Here is a 16856-nt window from a genome sequence, read left to right on the forward strand (position 1 = left end):
CACACACTGCATCATGTTTTATTCCTTACATAATGTAAATTTCATGTAAATCATGTAGCTGGGAAAAATGTTTTCAGCATACTATTCAGCAATGTTCACAGTTAGCTCCAAAATGCAACATGGCCTGTTTTTCTAATGTGACCTTGCCATTCTTTTAAGCCTTCAGAACTCCTTTGCACTAAATGTACAGTATTAGGATGTAAACTAACTTACACTGTTGAGTATGTGAAAGTATTGTGTATAGTACACAATCAGATAACATTTAAACATTTTAGGAAAGATAAACATCCCCAGGGCTAAGCTTTTTGCATTCCTGTTGTCAGATTTTGCACTACCTGGAGTCACACTGAATACTCTGAGCTAGTCCTGGACCAGCCTTGGTGTGTACGCCACCACCATCAGCGTGTATAGTTTTGTGAAAACAGCATATTGTCAAAACAGTGTTTTCCATTTTCTCAGCAGTATGAGAAGATACAGTGATGTCTACAATGGTGCCATAAAGAGAAGCGCCAGGATGCAACCAGGATTGGTGACAAGCCCCAAAGCTTGCGATCTGATTATTTAGCCTTTGCGTGAATGTTTCCACTTTCTCATGTGAAGCCTGTCTGATTTATGACAAAGAACTGCGTTAAAGGATGTTTGAGATCTACGGAGCCTTGAGGGAAGTCATAGTGAGGCAAGCCTAGCCTAGCCTAACACTCTGGCTCACAGCTACAAACTGCTTGGCTAACGGTTTGCCATTGTGCATACTCCATAAACTTGTCGAGCTTTTTTCATTTCTTTGTCACCTCCAACCCCCGCAAACTGAATTTCTCTTCTCCTCCGAGTGCTTAATAAATACATCAGGCTAAAAACTGCTGCGCTATTAAATTCGAAGCAGATGAAATATGAATGAAGCGACAGCACTTCAGGTGCATTGGCTGTGATTTAATATCTGTCTGGAGGATGCGGCGTGCTGAGGAAGAGATTAACGCGAAGAGGCGCCGACACTCAGTATGGCCTTTGACCCCTCAGAGTGCTGAGCAGGTGTGTATGGATCCAAAACAGCAGGAGGGCATAGACAGAGGCCATCAAATTCACTGATCAAACAGCGACGTCAATCAAACTCATCTGACACTGTGGTGTGGATAGTGTTTTATTTTCACTTGGACTTGTTTTTGGATCTTTTTTTTTTTTTTGTAAATCTTTAGCCCATAATTTTTTGACTTCTAGTTTTAGTTGAGCTTTACAGTCATATTTTAGTTGACATATTTCTTTAATGCTCCTTTATCTTTTCGGTATTAACCAGGTCAGGGTGTGGTTCAGAGTACTGGGTAATTGTTTTGGGTAGATTGTGGTAAATTACACAAATGTAAGCAGGTAAGAATGTGATACAAACACCACAGAAGTGGTTAATTGTTATGAAGTGGTTAAATGTTTCATCATATGATTAATTTTCTATAACAGAAAACTTTAAAAGTTTTCACTTATGCACGGCAAATTTATGTTCTCCATTCAGCCACAAATCTCACGTGTGGGTGGGGCTTAACAGTAATTTGCTCACATTGGCTAGTGAGATTTAGGTCGGCACCTCGAGTTTCCAGCTGATGATGTTGAGCTCCTGAGCGCTCATCTAGTCAAAATAGTCGTATGAGACTCCCCAAACCTCAAATATTAATTATGAACTAATATACTGAATAAGTAAGTAAGTTCTACTACAAAGTGCAAACACTATAACTATACAGAGAATCGCATCCAGAATGCTCTCCAAAAAATTCACAAGACTCTACTTCAAGGTCAGGAAGCTGTCAATCAAAATGATAGTAAATCATTGTTAAGCCCTGCTCACATATGAGGTTTGTGTCAGAATGGCGAATGTAAATTTGCCGAGTGTAAATAAATACTCTGAAAACGTAAGTGAAAACTCTTGCAGGGCATTCAAACCATGTTAAACCATGATTAGCAAAAAACGAATCTTAGAAAACTGTTAAAGAATGCAGTTTATTTGAAGAGCATGTAAAATTTGTTTAAATTAGTTCACTGTTTTCAATTACAGAGTGTTTTTCTTCTGTCTCAATGTATATTTTTGTTCATTTCTTGAAAAGTTATGTTCAATACTTTTGGCACAAATTTAATTCCATACTCATTAGGAATAAATTTAAAGAACGATTTTATATCCGGCTTTCTGTAAAGCTGCCATGTCCATTGTTACAAGCATGTTAGTTCTTAAAACATAGAAGCTGGCAGACCTTTAAGGGCACTTTAGCTAAACTGTCATATTACTTGCAATTTTTATCACCATAATAATTAACTACTTGTGCTGTTTATTTCACACTTACCTGCTTACACAGGAACTTCCCCAACATTTTAGTGGACTTTATTGAAAATGTCTTGGTAGGTATCATCTTGTTCCCCAAAATAATTACCCAGTACTTTAAACTTTGTACCATACACTTACCACATTAACACCTAGACTTTAGTGGACTGCTGTTTACCCTTTGACTGTTTTTCTAGTTTCTGTTTTCCATAGATTGTATCACAAGAAGCAATGCATGTAAGCTTGTATCAAAAGTAATGACTCAAGATTAGGATGATTGTCCATAGGCAATCCAATACATCATGGCTTTATTGTAATTTATAGTTTGTTGTGTGTCAAGCTGTTTTTCATTCAACTGGTCTGGGTTTTTTTTTTGGTTTATGATTAAGGAATATCCTAATTTTTGTTTTTTTACTCCTATGCTGGTGTACTGATGCCAATTTCTATATTCCCAAATACACACACTGTGTACAAGCCTACTGTTACAGCTGTCTGAATGTGTGACTAAGAAAGATGGAGAGATACACAGACAGATTAACTGAGCAGTAAGTAAAGAAAGAAGTCACTTGGTGTGTAAGCCTGCCCTCTTTTTATTTACAGGTATGAGTTTTCTCTTTCTCCCGCCCAGGCCCATCTGTCATGACTAACGCGGAGTGTGTGTGGGCTCGACGTTGAGCAATGGCTTGGACGTCCTCTGAAACTGCTGAGCTGGCAGTAGTAAGGCAGACTGCCAGGCTTTTAACCCTGCCATTAAGGAGGTTTTGTAATATATGCGCAGGATCCGGGTCAGAGGGCTGTTGTTAAATGAGGTGACCAGCGCTTGCTTTCTCCACATGCCATGAGCTTTCACTGTTTTAACGTGACATTAATCAGTGTCTATTCAGAGCAATTACCATGCATTAAAGCTAGAACAACCTACTGTATATGGATATGCCAACAGACCTAATAGTATTGAGAGACTTGTGTAACTGTGCTTATATTGTAGCACCGTTGAATTCTCGAATCTGTTTGGTCAGAAGGTGTTGATTCATTTTCTATAACACTACGGCTCTGAGAACATGCTCATTTTACATTTATGGAAGGAGTCTCCAGTATCAGTGCTTTGTTTTCCACCATGGACTTTTACATTGTCTCTGTAACATGACAAGCTGCTTTAAAAATAAATAAATAAATAAATAAAAATAATGTATTAACTTCAACAGACTTCATTAGCTTCATTAAAAATATGATGTAAGTGATAGAAACTAATTTCAGGATATTTCACAACATTAAATGTAATTAAAAACTGATACAAAATACATGTTATATTTTGCTCTGGTCTAAGAAGAAAAAAACACATCAGGATGCACTGTTATTGGAAATTTCAAGGTGGTAACCACCCCATTGTTGATAGTTTTTCTATAACAGCATGTCCTTTCAAGTTGTATTCGTTACTTAACATAGCTGAAGCTTAATAACAATGTTAGCAATTGTTGCTAAAATAAACATTATTTGCCTTAGAAAACTGATTGTATATTCATTATCAGTTCAGTAATTTATTAAAACCTAGTATAATTAATTTTCTTCTCTTTGGATTGGAATGTTGGTTCTTTAAGTAGTACCGTAGCCCATTTTTAAAATGCAACACTTGGAAAATTGAAATTTTACATCACTCAGGTTAGCACCGATAGCGTAGTGGGACTACAGCACCCATCAGCCACTGTACACCACATGTTCACATCACACAGCAAGTTACTTGACCACAAACACCGGAACCATGTTTAAGCATAATGAGCACTAGTATTTAAGTTACGTTTGTATAACATTCTATGTCTAGTGTCTGTTTGTCAGTCACGTCATGGTTGAATGTCCATGCTATGTTCATGTTTACACCATGCTTGTCTAGATAGTGTTTATGTTACATAGCCCTAGTCTTTGTTTGCATGTGTTTCACGCTAAACAACATACTCTGCACTTACCTCCATGTCCAAACCAGCTGTGACAAAATGTTAGACTGAACCATGGACTGTTTATCCAGATCATTTCAGATCAGGTTAAGCAGATCCAGGAGAACCAGTTGCAGCTTGACTGGAGCAAGATTACCAACTCCAGGCTGCACATAAACCTTTTGGGGGGAGGGCTATAACCTGTGCTTCAGCTGAGCCTAGTCGGCCGAACACAGTTGATGGAGAGACAATGGGTCTCATGGCAGAGGCAGAGGAAGTGGCCTCCCCAGTGCAGTTTTTGATAGAGGTAGAGGGGGTGGCCTGAATGAACCAGCCAATTCCAGGGCAGCCTCACCAGCTCAGCCAAGGCAGAAACCGATGGGGCAGCTTCTACAGATTAGTTCACGTCAGAGGCCAAAAGAGATGTGGGCTCTTCTGTTGCAATGTAAGTTAGTTGGCAAAGCACAGGAAGCTTGTTCTGCGTTGCCGGTGGAGCAGAGCCTGATTTATGATGTGGTGAAGCAGACTGTTCTCCCTGCTTATGAGTTAGTGCCTGAAGCATATAGACAGAAATTCAGGGCCCACAGGAAATCAGACAAACTAACTTTTGTAGAATTTGCCAGAGAGAAACAAACTCTATTTGATAAATGGTGTGCTGCTAATAAGACAACAACTCTTGAAGCTTTGAAAGAGCTTGTGTTATTAGAAGATTTTAAGAACCGTGTTCCAGAAAATCTAGTTGTTCATTTAAATGAACTAGATTTTTTTCTGCAGCCGCTGTACTAGCAGACAAAATTAATATTAACACATAGGACCGTTTTTTATCCAGTGATGAGAAGTGATAAGTCTACTGTCCATGGGATTGACAGGCAGGGAACCGGATGGACTGCTGCTGTCAAGTCTGGACGGGGAAATGACTAGGGGGGTCCTAGAGCTGCTCAAAACCGCTCAGTAAATGGTAGAGTGTGTTTTTACTGTCTTGAAGCAGGTCACCTTATTGCTGATTGTGAAGTCTGGAAGAAGAAAAACAGTTCAGTTAAGCCTAGAAGTGTGGGTTTTGTGCAAACTGTTGCAAATTAATTGATGCTTTCCTCTGAGAACTGTATAAACCATTTATGCTACAGGGGTGGGTATCGAGCAGTAGTGATGGGAAATATTTGCCAGTAACAGTATTACGAGACACAGGAGCTGCCCAGTCTCTCATGCTCTGTAATGTACTACAATTACCTTCTGACTCGTACACAGGCTCTGACATACTTTTGCGAGGGATAGGGGTAGGGTCTATAAAAGTACCTCTACACAAAATTTACCTCAAAACACACCTGATAACGGGAGATGTTATGGTTGGGCTTTGTTCTCAACTTCCTGTGGAAGGGGTTGAATTTATGTTGGGAAATGACTTAGCTGGTGGTGACGCGAGCTCAAGCTCGCAAATTCCATGATGTTGTGGATCTTGCTGATACTTTCCTACAGTCTTCTGATGCTAAAGGTATGACTGGAAAATTGTGTGTGGAAACAAATGCTTCTCCGTGTCAAGTTACAATACTGGAGATGGATAATGTTCAGTTAAAAATTGGGCATTCATTATGTGCTGCACAGAAAGCTGATCCTTCATTGAGTATGTGTATTGCTGCAACTACAAACAATACAAACAACCTTAATGATGAAGTCACTTAATTTTGGGAGAATGATGTTTTGATGCGTAAGTGGGAGAACGGCAATAGTGTGTGCCAAATTGTTGTTCCCACAGGTTACCGTCCCCTCATACTAAGTCTTGCTCATGACCATGTTCTTTCTGGCCATTTGGGGATCAGGAAAACTTATGATAGAGTTTTGAGGTATTTCTTCTGGCCTGGTCTAAAGTAAAATGTTGCTACTTATTGTCAGTCATGCAATTTCTGCCAACTGACTGGTAAGCCAAACCAAACCATACCTCCCGCTCCATTACATCCCATTCCGGTCACGAGTGAACCATTTGAACGTATCATCATCGATTGCGTTGGACCATTGCCAAAGTCTAAGTCGGGTCACCAGTATATACTTACTGCTACACGATACCCAGAGGCTATACTGATAAGAAGCATTAAAGCTAAGGGTATAGTGAAAGAGCTGATAAAATTCTGTTCTACTTTTGGGTTGCCAAGAATTATTCAAACGGATCAAGGTTCCAATTTCACATCCACACTGTTCTCGCAAATTCTGCGTAAGTTAGCAATTAATCACCAATTATCAAGCGCTTATCATCCTGAGTCACAAGGCGCACTAGAAAGTTTCCACCAAACACTCAAATCTATGCTACGTGTATTCTGTTTGGAAACAGGCAAAGACTGGGATGATGGTTTGCCGATGTTAATGTTTGCTGCTCGCGAGCCAGTACAGGAATCACTGGGGTTTAGACTGGCCGAATTAATTTTTTGTCACATGGGGACCCTTAAGACTGTTACGCAACAATTAGTGAATGAAACCTCTGCACCAGTGTCAGTGCTTGAATATGTGAGTAGAACATGTGAATACTTGCATAAAGTGTGTGGAATGGCAAAAACGAATGAAGCAACGATTTGACAGACATAGTGTTACTTGGAATTTCCAAGTAGGAGACTCAGTTTTGGTGCTGCTTCCCATTCCTGGTTCAATATTGCAGGCAAGATTTTCTGGACCCTACATGATAGAACAGAAGTTGAGTAGTACAGACTATGTTCTTGGTACCCCAGACTGTAGAAAAAAAACCCCGTGTGTGTCACATCAATATGCTTAAGAAGTATGTGAAGAAAGCAGTTAGTGCCAAACCAGAGTCTCTGCCTGTTGCCATTGTAGTGCAACAGCCCGCTGCTGTGAACAGTGAGGATAACGAATGGGTTGGCAATCATAGTGTGACTGGACTACTCAAGCTCTCTAACTCTAACCAAGAAATATTACACAATATTAGTGAACAGTTTAATTATCATTGCCATTCTCATCGAAGAGATATTGTGTAGTTGATAAAACGTTTCCCTTCTCTCTTCTCGGATAATCCCACTCAGACTAATGTTCACCCCCCATCAAACAGCATCCATATTGGGTTCACCCTGCTAAGAGGGAGGAAATGAGGAAAGAGGTAAATTACCTATTGAAAAATGGTTTTGCCATGCCCAGCTCAAGTCCGTGGAGCTTGCCTTGTATTCTTGTGCCAAAGTCAGATGGTTCCCTCAGATTTTGTACAGACTACAGGAAGTTGAATAATGTCACTAAACCTGATTCTTTCCCCTTACCTAGGATGGAGGATTGTATAGACAGAGTAGGCGCTTCATCTTGCGTGACAAAATTAGACTTGTTGAAGGGTTATTGGCAGGTGCCTTTAACCGCTCATGCCTCAGATGCTTCTGTTTTCTCCGGATAATTTCCTTCAGTATACGGTTATGGCTTTTGGGATGTGAAATACACCAGCTACTTTCCAGTGGCTAATGCAGAGGGTTTTGTCCGGGGTAGTGAATTGCGAGGTATACTTGGATAATATAGTGATTTATTCCAATTCATGGAGTGATCACATTAATACCATGCGTGAAGTGTTTGTCCGGTTAGCAAGAGCCAATTTAACTGTGAATTTGGCCAAGTGTAAATTTGAGAAGGCAGTAGTCACATACCTTGGTAAACAAGTGGGCCAAGGCCAGGCGAGCCCTGTCAGTGCCAAAGTGGAAGCAATTGTGAACTTTCCTGCTCCCAAAACCAAAAAGGAATTACGCCAATTCTTGGGGATGGTGGGATACTATAGAGCCTTTTGCAAGAATTTTTCTTCAGTGGTGTGTCCTCTGACTGACTTGTTAAGTGTATATAGAGAATTCACTTGGAGTCCTGAGTGTGATCTAGCATCAAGTCAGCTAAAGATCTCCTTTGTAGTGTGCCTGTTCTCTCTGCACCTGATTTTACCCACCCATTCAAACTTGAGGTGGATGCCAGTGCAATAGGGGCCAGTGCAGTATTGCTGCAAGAAAAGGAGCCTGGGATTGACCACCCAGTATGTTACTTTTCTAAAAAGTTCTTAAAAGCTCAGCAAAATTACAGCTCTATAGAAAAGGAAGCTTTAGCGCTACTTCTTGCCTTACAGCACTTTGAGGTGTATGTAGGTGGTAGTACCTTACCTATAATAGTATATAATGACCATAACCCGCTTGTCTTCCTTATGCGTATGTCAAATTCTAATCAAATGTTGATGCAATGGTCTCTGGTGATCCAAGGATTCAACTTAGACATACGCCAGAAGAAGGTACAGAAAACATCTTAGCAGATGCCCTCACACGAGCTAAAGCTTAGTAGATGATTAAAGTAATCAAAATTAATTTGACTTTTATGGGTGGGGGTGTTACATCAGGAGACGTATTGTGTGTGTGTGTGTGTGTGTGTGTGTGTGTGTTCTCTCTCTCTCTCGCTCTCCCTCCCTGTTAAATTTGGAGAAGTTAACATCACTAAAAGACCATCTGGCAGTGTGGAAACTACTGCCAAAATAGGTTGTGGGTTCTGTCTACCGTAGAAGAGGGTTACCAGATCCAGTTCAGAGCTCAACACCCCCGGTTCAGAGGTGTGCTCATCACAGTAGTCAGCTCACTGCAGAGCCCGATGTTAGAGCAGGAAGTAAGATACCTCTTGGACAAAGGGGCCACAGAACATAAGGGATGGAGCTTTTTACAGTTGTTATTTACTGGTCCACAAAAAAGATGGGAGTATGCGGCCAATTGTAGATCTATGTCATCTGAACTGTACTGTTTGGACATACAGGTTCAAGATGCTGATGCCCAAACTTATCCTTTCACAGATTCAGTTTGAGGACTCCTTTGTAATGATAGATATAAAAGATGCATATTTCCACATAGAAATATTGCCCAGTCACAGGAAATTCCTGAGTTTTGCGTTTGGAGGCAATGCATACCAATATCAGGTTCTTCCCTTTGGGCTAGCTTTATCCCCTTGCACCTTCACAAAGTGCATGGATGTCATTCTGGCTCCATTGCAATTCCAGGGCATCCGTGTACTAAACTACTCAGATGATTGGTTAATTCTAGCACGATCCAGGGAACTTGTGATTCAACACTGAGATGTTGTTCTTGCCCACATGAAGAGCTTGGGGCTCAGGGTGAACCTCAGAAAAGTATGCTTTCTCCAGTGCAGAGGACAACTTTTCTAGAGGTTATAAAGATTGTACCACAATGTGGGTTTTATCCCCAACATGCGTAGGGTCAATCCTATCAACATTTAACATGATAAAGATGGATCTAAGCATCCCCTCCAGTCTCTACGAGAGATTGTTGTGGCTTATGGCAGCAACAGCCAATGTCATACCATTGGGCCTATTTCAAAGGAGACCATTTCAGTGGTGGCTGAAAAGTTGGGGGTTTCATCTGAGGACGAAACCTCTGTGAGTAATCAGTGTCACGCAGCGATGTCTACGTGCTCTGAGAATTTGGAGGTGTCCCCAGTTTCTAGCCTTGGGTCACACTCTAGGGATGTCTCCTTATTGCAAGAATGTAATGACAGACACCTCCCTCATGGGTCGGGGCATGGTCTTAGATAACTGTCGAGCTCATGTTCACTGGAGCGGTCCTCATCTGGAGTGGGGTATAAATTGCCTAGAAATGCAGGCCATATTTCTAGCTTTGAAATTATTTCTTCCTCAATTGAGAGGTCACCATATGTTAGTTGTGCCAGACAACACATCTCATATATCGACCACCAGATAGGATTATGTTTGCACCCCCTGTTCAGGCAGGCACAACTAATTCTTCTCTGGGCAGAGGGAAAGTTTTTGTCAGTGAGTGCAATGTACATTATGGGCAACTGGAATGTGGGGGCAAAGGGCATCTTGTTGAGGCAGGGGCTGAGGCCCAGTGATTGGTGGCTCTATCCACAAGTGGTAGAGTTCATATGGTGGAGGATCGGCCAAGCAGAAGTGGATGTGTTAGGCTCCAAGGAGACAACACACTGCCCGCTGTTGTTTGCCCTCTCTCCTCCCACACCACTGGGGCTGGATGCCATGGTGGACACGTGGCCAAGGTCACATCTGCACATTTTCCCGTAATAGCTCTGCTCCCACAAGTTCTAACGAGAGTTCACCAAGACTGTCTATGTCTGCTGCTAGTAGCACCTTACTGGCCAGCTCGAATACGGATCTCAGAAATAATATCCCTGCTGGATGGCACTCCTTGAGAGATTCCCATACACAGGGTTCTACTGTCTCAAGCCAGAGGGCTGATTTATGACCCTCGGCCGAAACTATGGAAACTGTGGGTCTGGTCCCGAAGTGGCACAATCTCATAGATTCTGGTCTCACAACTGAGGTTGTAGAGACCATTTTGAATGCTAGAGCACCATCTATGAGGAAATTGTATGCACTCAAGTAACAACTTTTTGTCTCGAGGTGTGAGGAACATCAGCTAGACCCAGTGAACTGTGCAGTAGCTACAGTCCTGAAGTTCTTACAAGGATGTTTCTCAATAAGGTGGGCTCCTTCTACAATCAGGGTCTATGTGGCCACCATTTCAGTCAGCCACGCCCGTATTGATGGAGCCTCTGTGGGGCAACATCCTATAACTTTGAGGTTTATGTATGGTGTCAGGCATCTGAGACCCATCTGAAGACCACACATACCTTTCTGGGACCTTTCTTTGGTCCTGGAAGGTCTGTCAGGTGCCCCATTTGAGCCCTTAGTCAGCCTCAGAGAAGCTTTTGACTCTAAAGGTAGCTCTTTTGCCTTTTGACTTTGCCCCTGGATTAGCCAAGAGCTTCCTATATCCTTGGCCAGACTTTATTCCTAAAGTGCCTATGTCTGCTGCCCAGTCAAGAGCGTTGCAGACTTTCTGCCCTCCTCCTTTCCTCACACCAGAGCAAGAGAAATTGCACCTACTGTGTCAAGTAAGGGGACTCTGTTCAATGTTGGCCACTCTGGTCAGTGGCGTAAGTCGGAGCAGCTGCAGGTCTGCTTTGGCGGCAACAGTAGAGGTGATGGTGTGTTGAAGCAACACATCTCTAATTGGATAGCGGAAGCAATCTCTGTCGCTTCTGAAGCACATGGTCTCGCTATACCTCTGGGCATAAAGGCTCATTCTACTAGGGGTGTCGCCTACTCAAAGGCTTTGTCCAAAGGGGTACCCTACGGGATGTGTGTGCTGAAGTGGGGTGGTCTATGCCACACACATTAATTCGATATTACAGCCTGGATATACAGTCCACCCTCGGCTCGAGTGTCTTACAGTGACCCTTGGGCTCGGATCTTTTGATACAGACCATGCCCTCAGTTTGACTGAGTGTGTATTGTCGTTCCCACAGTGTGGAGCTCATGCAACGTTGAGTTCCCCTTTGAAAGGAAATGTCTGGTTTAGGAATGTAAACCAGTTCCCTGAGAAGGTAATGAGATGTTGCGTAGCTTTTTCATACTGGGGCATGACTGTGAATTGTGTCCTCACTTCAGATAATAGAGGCTGATGGCGCAGTTCACAGGTGCTGTTTTTATATCACATGACACACTTAATTCCCATGTCACCTAATCGCGGCAGGCCTATAAATAATCATGATGTTACACAAGCTTCAGATACCGGTCACGTACAAGGGCGCTCCCTACAGCATGGAACTCATGCAACGTTGAGTTCCCTTCTCAGAGAACAGGGTTACATGTGTAAACCAGGCATTTTCCTCATGAGTGAAAATTGTCTCTTTCTAGATGAAACAGTCAGAGTTAAGCAGCTCTGCTTTTAACAGAAACCTTATTTGAAGAAACAGACAACTGAAAATCTCAATTAAGGTATTTTTCTAATTATATTAATCTTGTAGGTCTAGTAAAACAATTAATACTATCACACCCCTAATCTCTAGTAATCATCATGTCTCTAGCAATTGTATACAGTAAACATTTTTTTGTGATCAATAGTTTTTTTTATTGTTTTTATATAAAGGAGCTCAATTACAGATTGCCCATATGCTTCACATGAAACATAACAAAAAAATTACCATCCATTCCCCCCACCGCCAGTGGGGGACCAAGCCACTGATACTTAGAAATATTACAATCAAAACAAATTCCTTATTTTCACACATTGGGTAAATCTTTAAAAGAAATATATATATATATATATATATATATATATATATATATATATATATATATATATATATATATATATATATATATATATATATATATATATGAAGCTGGGAAGATTACGTAAAGGTATGCCATAGAAAATAATTATTAAAAACCAAAAAACAAAACAAAACAAAAAAAACAGGCAGATTGCAGAATGTAAACCATAGGATGAGTAAAATAAATACACAGAATAGAGGGCTAAAAGTCCAAATTATATCTAATTTCTATCACTCTGAAGCCTTTCTGTCAGTTCATCTGCAGTAGCTTTCTCAAGCGTAAGCTCTGGCCTTATTTATTCTGGCTGTTGAAAGTTCCAGCATTATTATGTATATACATTAAATATTTTTATTGAATTATCCATCCATCCATCTTCTATAACACTTATCCTTTTCAGGGTCACAGGGAAACCTGGAGCCTATCCGAGGGAGCATCGGGCACAAGGCGGGGTACATCCTGACAGGGTGCAGGGTGAATCCATCACAGGGCACACTCTCATACACATTCACACACACATTCATTCAGTACGGACACTTTAGACATGCCAATCAGCCTACCATGCATGTCTTTGGACTGGGGGAGGAAACCGGAGTACCCGGAGGAAACCCCCGCAGCACAGGGAGAACATGCAAACTCCACACACACAGGGGCACGTTGGGACTCGAACCCTCAACCCTGGCAGTGTGAGGCGAACAGGCGCACGTGCTAACCACTAAGCCACTGTGCGCCCTATTGAATTATTTGTCTTGTAAAATTCTAGACTACTTTAGAATATGATTCAGTAAAAGTACAGGCACATACGTGCTCCTCAGTACACACACACACACACAAACACACACACAGAGCCTCAATTCCAAAGCAAAGAAAGAGGTGAGTGACTGTGTATAACCAGCACTGACACTCTGTCCACACACTCACTCTATGGGTGTGAACTACTGTAACACACACACACAAACACAGGCACACTTGTATTACTATATTTGTAGGGATTTCCACTGATTGTGCATTAGCTACAAATGTGTTGACTATACCCAATTCCAACTCTTACCTCATTACCTAAAAGGGAATCTTTTTCATCACCTCACATGGACATAAAAATATTATATTAATATTATTACACATGTTTGAGAACCTTCCACTAACATATTTATTAATGCAGCTAAGGAACGCTATGCCTACACCTAAATCTAACTGTAAACCTCAGTAATCAAAAGGAAACCTTTTAAATAAAAGCTGCACTGTCTGTGAAAATAAATAAATAAAGAAATAAATAAAGAATTAAAAATAGTGTTCCTTGCAGGAACCTCATGGGGCTTTTCACTGACTTTTGTGTTAATGCAGCTACAAATATGTTCCCTTACCCAGTCCTAACCCTAATCTCGTTACCTAACAGAAAATCTTTTAGTTTGAGCTTTTATAATTTGTAAAATTAAATCTCTGGCATTCTTTATCTAGTCTAATGACCAGATGAGCTAAAGGACTCCACAAGGACAATACGACAGTAGGTCAAAACACTCACAGACACAGCAAATGAATATTTTTAAAGGCATATACTTTCTGATACCAGCAAACCTCTTTGTTTGATTGATCAAGCAAAAGACCAATTTACAGGACATGTACACATACTTGTTTCTTAGATACATTGATGACCTCTGATGACAGAACTTTTTATTTCCTCCTTCTCCACATTTCACCCAACCCTGGAATATACATGGAGTATTGCTCACTCGAGCATAATATTGTTAGACATATCTTTGAGTCTACTTTGAAAACCACCATCCAATACAAACCGACAGACTCATTCCTATTTGGAGTATAACTCTTCACATCCCAAACATTGCAGAGATTCCATAGCTTATATACAGCTAATGAGACTTGAACACATCTGCAGTAAGAATGAAGACTTTCTCCTGAAAAGTAAGGAAATGTGCAATTATTTTTACAACTGTGGATCCCCTAAGAACATCATAAATCGTGCCATTGCCCATGTTAGCACTGCTGACTGATGCACTAACCTCTACACGGTCATGATACGAAGTTGAGACAGATGCAAGTGTGGATCTTTAAACATTTAATAACAAAACAAAATAACAAGGATACAAAACAAAGTGACAAAGACTAAACACGGCAGCAGAGACAGAAGCATAGTAAGACGACATGAGACAAGGAAGCAGTGCAAACAGTGGCTATATATAAGAATGCTCGTTAACCAGGAAGTGAATTCAGGTGCAGGTGGTCATGTGACTGATGAATATGGTGCAGTGGATGCTGGGAACTGAAGTCCAGAGTTCCCTTCCCTGATACATGACAGAACCCCCCCAAAGGGCGCTTCTCCCGGAGCGCCAAAATACACTCCCTCCCTCTGGCGGTCCTGGCCCCCTGGGCAAAATGTCCCCAGCTGAACCAGAAGACTGAGAGGGGTCCTCAGTGGAGCAAGAAAGAAAATCAGCGTCCTCAGTGGAACAGGTAAACAGAGCAACGTCCTCAGTGGAAAAGGAACGCAGGAAGGCAGAGCTTGGTTGTCTGTGTCAGCAGACTCCGGCATGATATCCTCGGCCCGGCTTGCATGCAAAGCGATGGCCAGCGAGAATTTGTAAAATTCTCAGCCAGCGAGAGGAAAAAGGCTCAAAGCGGAGCCTGAGGGGGAAGCGACGTTCCCCACGATGCTAGAAGGGAGAGTGCTGCTCTCTGCATGGTCCGCAGGGCAGCGAAGTTCTCCGCGAGGCCAGAGAGGGGAGCGAGGTTCTCTGTGAGTCCAAAGGGAGGAACAGTGCTCTCCGCAATGCATGAGGGGGAAACAGTGCCCTCTGTGGAGCAGGAAGAGGGAGTGACATATGGTGCGAAGCAAAGAAGAGGAGTGAGGTCTTCAGGGGAACATGGCGGCAGAGCGACATCCTCAGCGAAGCAGGATGGCAGAGCAATGACCTCAGCCGTGCAGGAAGGCAGAGCGACATCCTCAGCGAAGCAGGATGGCAGAGCAATGACCTCAGCCGTGCAGGAAGGCAGAGCGACATCCTCAGCCGAGCAGGAAAGCAGAGCATAGTCCTCAGCTGAGCAGGTAGGGAGAGCGATGTCCTCAGCCGAGCAGGTTGGGAGAGCGATGTCCTCAGCCAGGCAGAAAATCAGGGCAAGGTCCTCAGCGGAGCAGGAAAACACAGCGGCGTTCAAAGTTGAGCAGGCGTACAGAGCAGAACACTTGGGCATGTCGGGATGCGGAGCAATGTCCTCTGCGAAACAGGAGAACAAAGTGGAACATGGAGCACTCGGGCATGTCGGGACATGGAGTAATGTCCTCAGTGAAACAGGGTGACTGAGCGGCGTACTCAGCTGAACAGAAAGGCTGAGCGGCATCCTCAGATGAGCAGGGAGGTTGACTCGGTTTGCTGGACTAGATTCACAATAGGGGAGGGAGGGTGGTTCCAGCCCAGTAAAAAGGCTCCCACTTGTACAGGTACTCCTGGACCCTGAAAACTTCCGCTGCATCCATGTGTCAGTCTCATGTTCTGTTACGATACGAAGTTGAGACGGATGCAAGTGCGGATCTTTAAACATTTAATAACAAAACAAAACAAAACAAAACAAAACAAAATACAAAAGACACTATAACAAGGATACAAAACACAGTGGCAAAGACTAAACACGGCAGCAGAGACAGAAGCATAGTAAGACGACGTGAGACAAGGAAGCAGTGCTATATTCCAATATTCCAATGGCTATATATAAGAATACTCGTTAACCAGGAAGTGAATTCAGGTGCAGGTGGTCATGTGACTGATGAGTATGGTGCAGTGGCTGCTAGGAACTGAAGTCCAGAGTTCCCTTCCCTGATACATGACGTACACATTCTATTGCCATTACAGAGAGAATACCTTTGTTACAATCCCACTAATAAAACAGTGGTGGATATTATACTTAAAAACTTCAAAAAACTCCAGGATGATGCTGAGACAGCTACTCTTTTTAAGGAACGTCCAATCATTTCCTACAAACTGGACAAAAATACCAAGGACTCTGTTTATCAGAAATCAATTAAATGGTCAGGCTACTAGTATCTGTGGCCCTCCACATGCAAATTCATTAACACCAGTACTAAAATCACAGGCCCTAAAAGATATATTTTTTTTATTACCCATCACCCCTTGTGCATCACCACAGGAGATGTTTATTGTTATTCCTGTAAGAATTGTACTCAACTGGAGAAACCAAGAGGGGACAAGCTGATTGTTTTGTCGAGCACCTTTGCACCATCACAGTGAAGGAATTCTCCTTTCCAGTGGTAAGACTTGTCAACAGTGGTGGACATAACATTAATGACATCTCTGTGTGCATCACCAGTTGTTGTTTTGGGAGCAATGAAGTGAGGAGACAAAAGGAGAATTAGCTCATCTAGAACTTTGGAACCCCAAAGAAAGAATGTCATGTTTTGACTGCAGTTATTACATCCTCATTCCAAATGATTCCCACTGGTTTGACTCCATCCCTACAAGCACTATATACAGCTATCATCCATAATGATGAAGATCTTTACATT

This window comes from Ictalurus punctatus, chromosome 12 (assembly GCF_001660625.3).
Source record: "Ictalurus punctatus breed USDA103 chromosome 12, Coco_2.0, whole genome shotgun sequence".
Classification (NCBI taxonomy): Eukaryota; Metazoa; Chordata; class Actinopteri; order Siluriformes; family Ictaluridae; genus Ictalurus; species Ictalurus punctatus.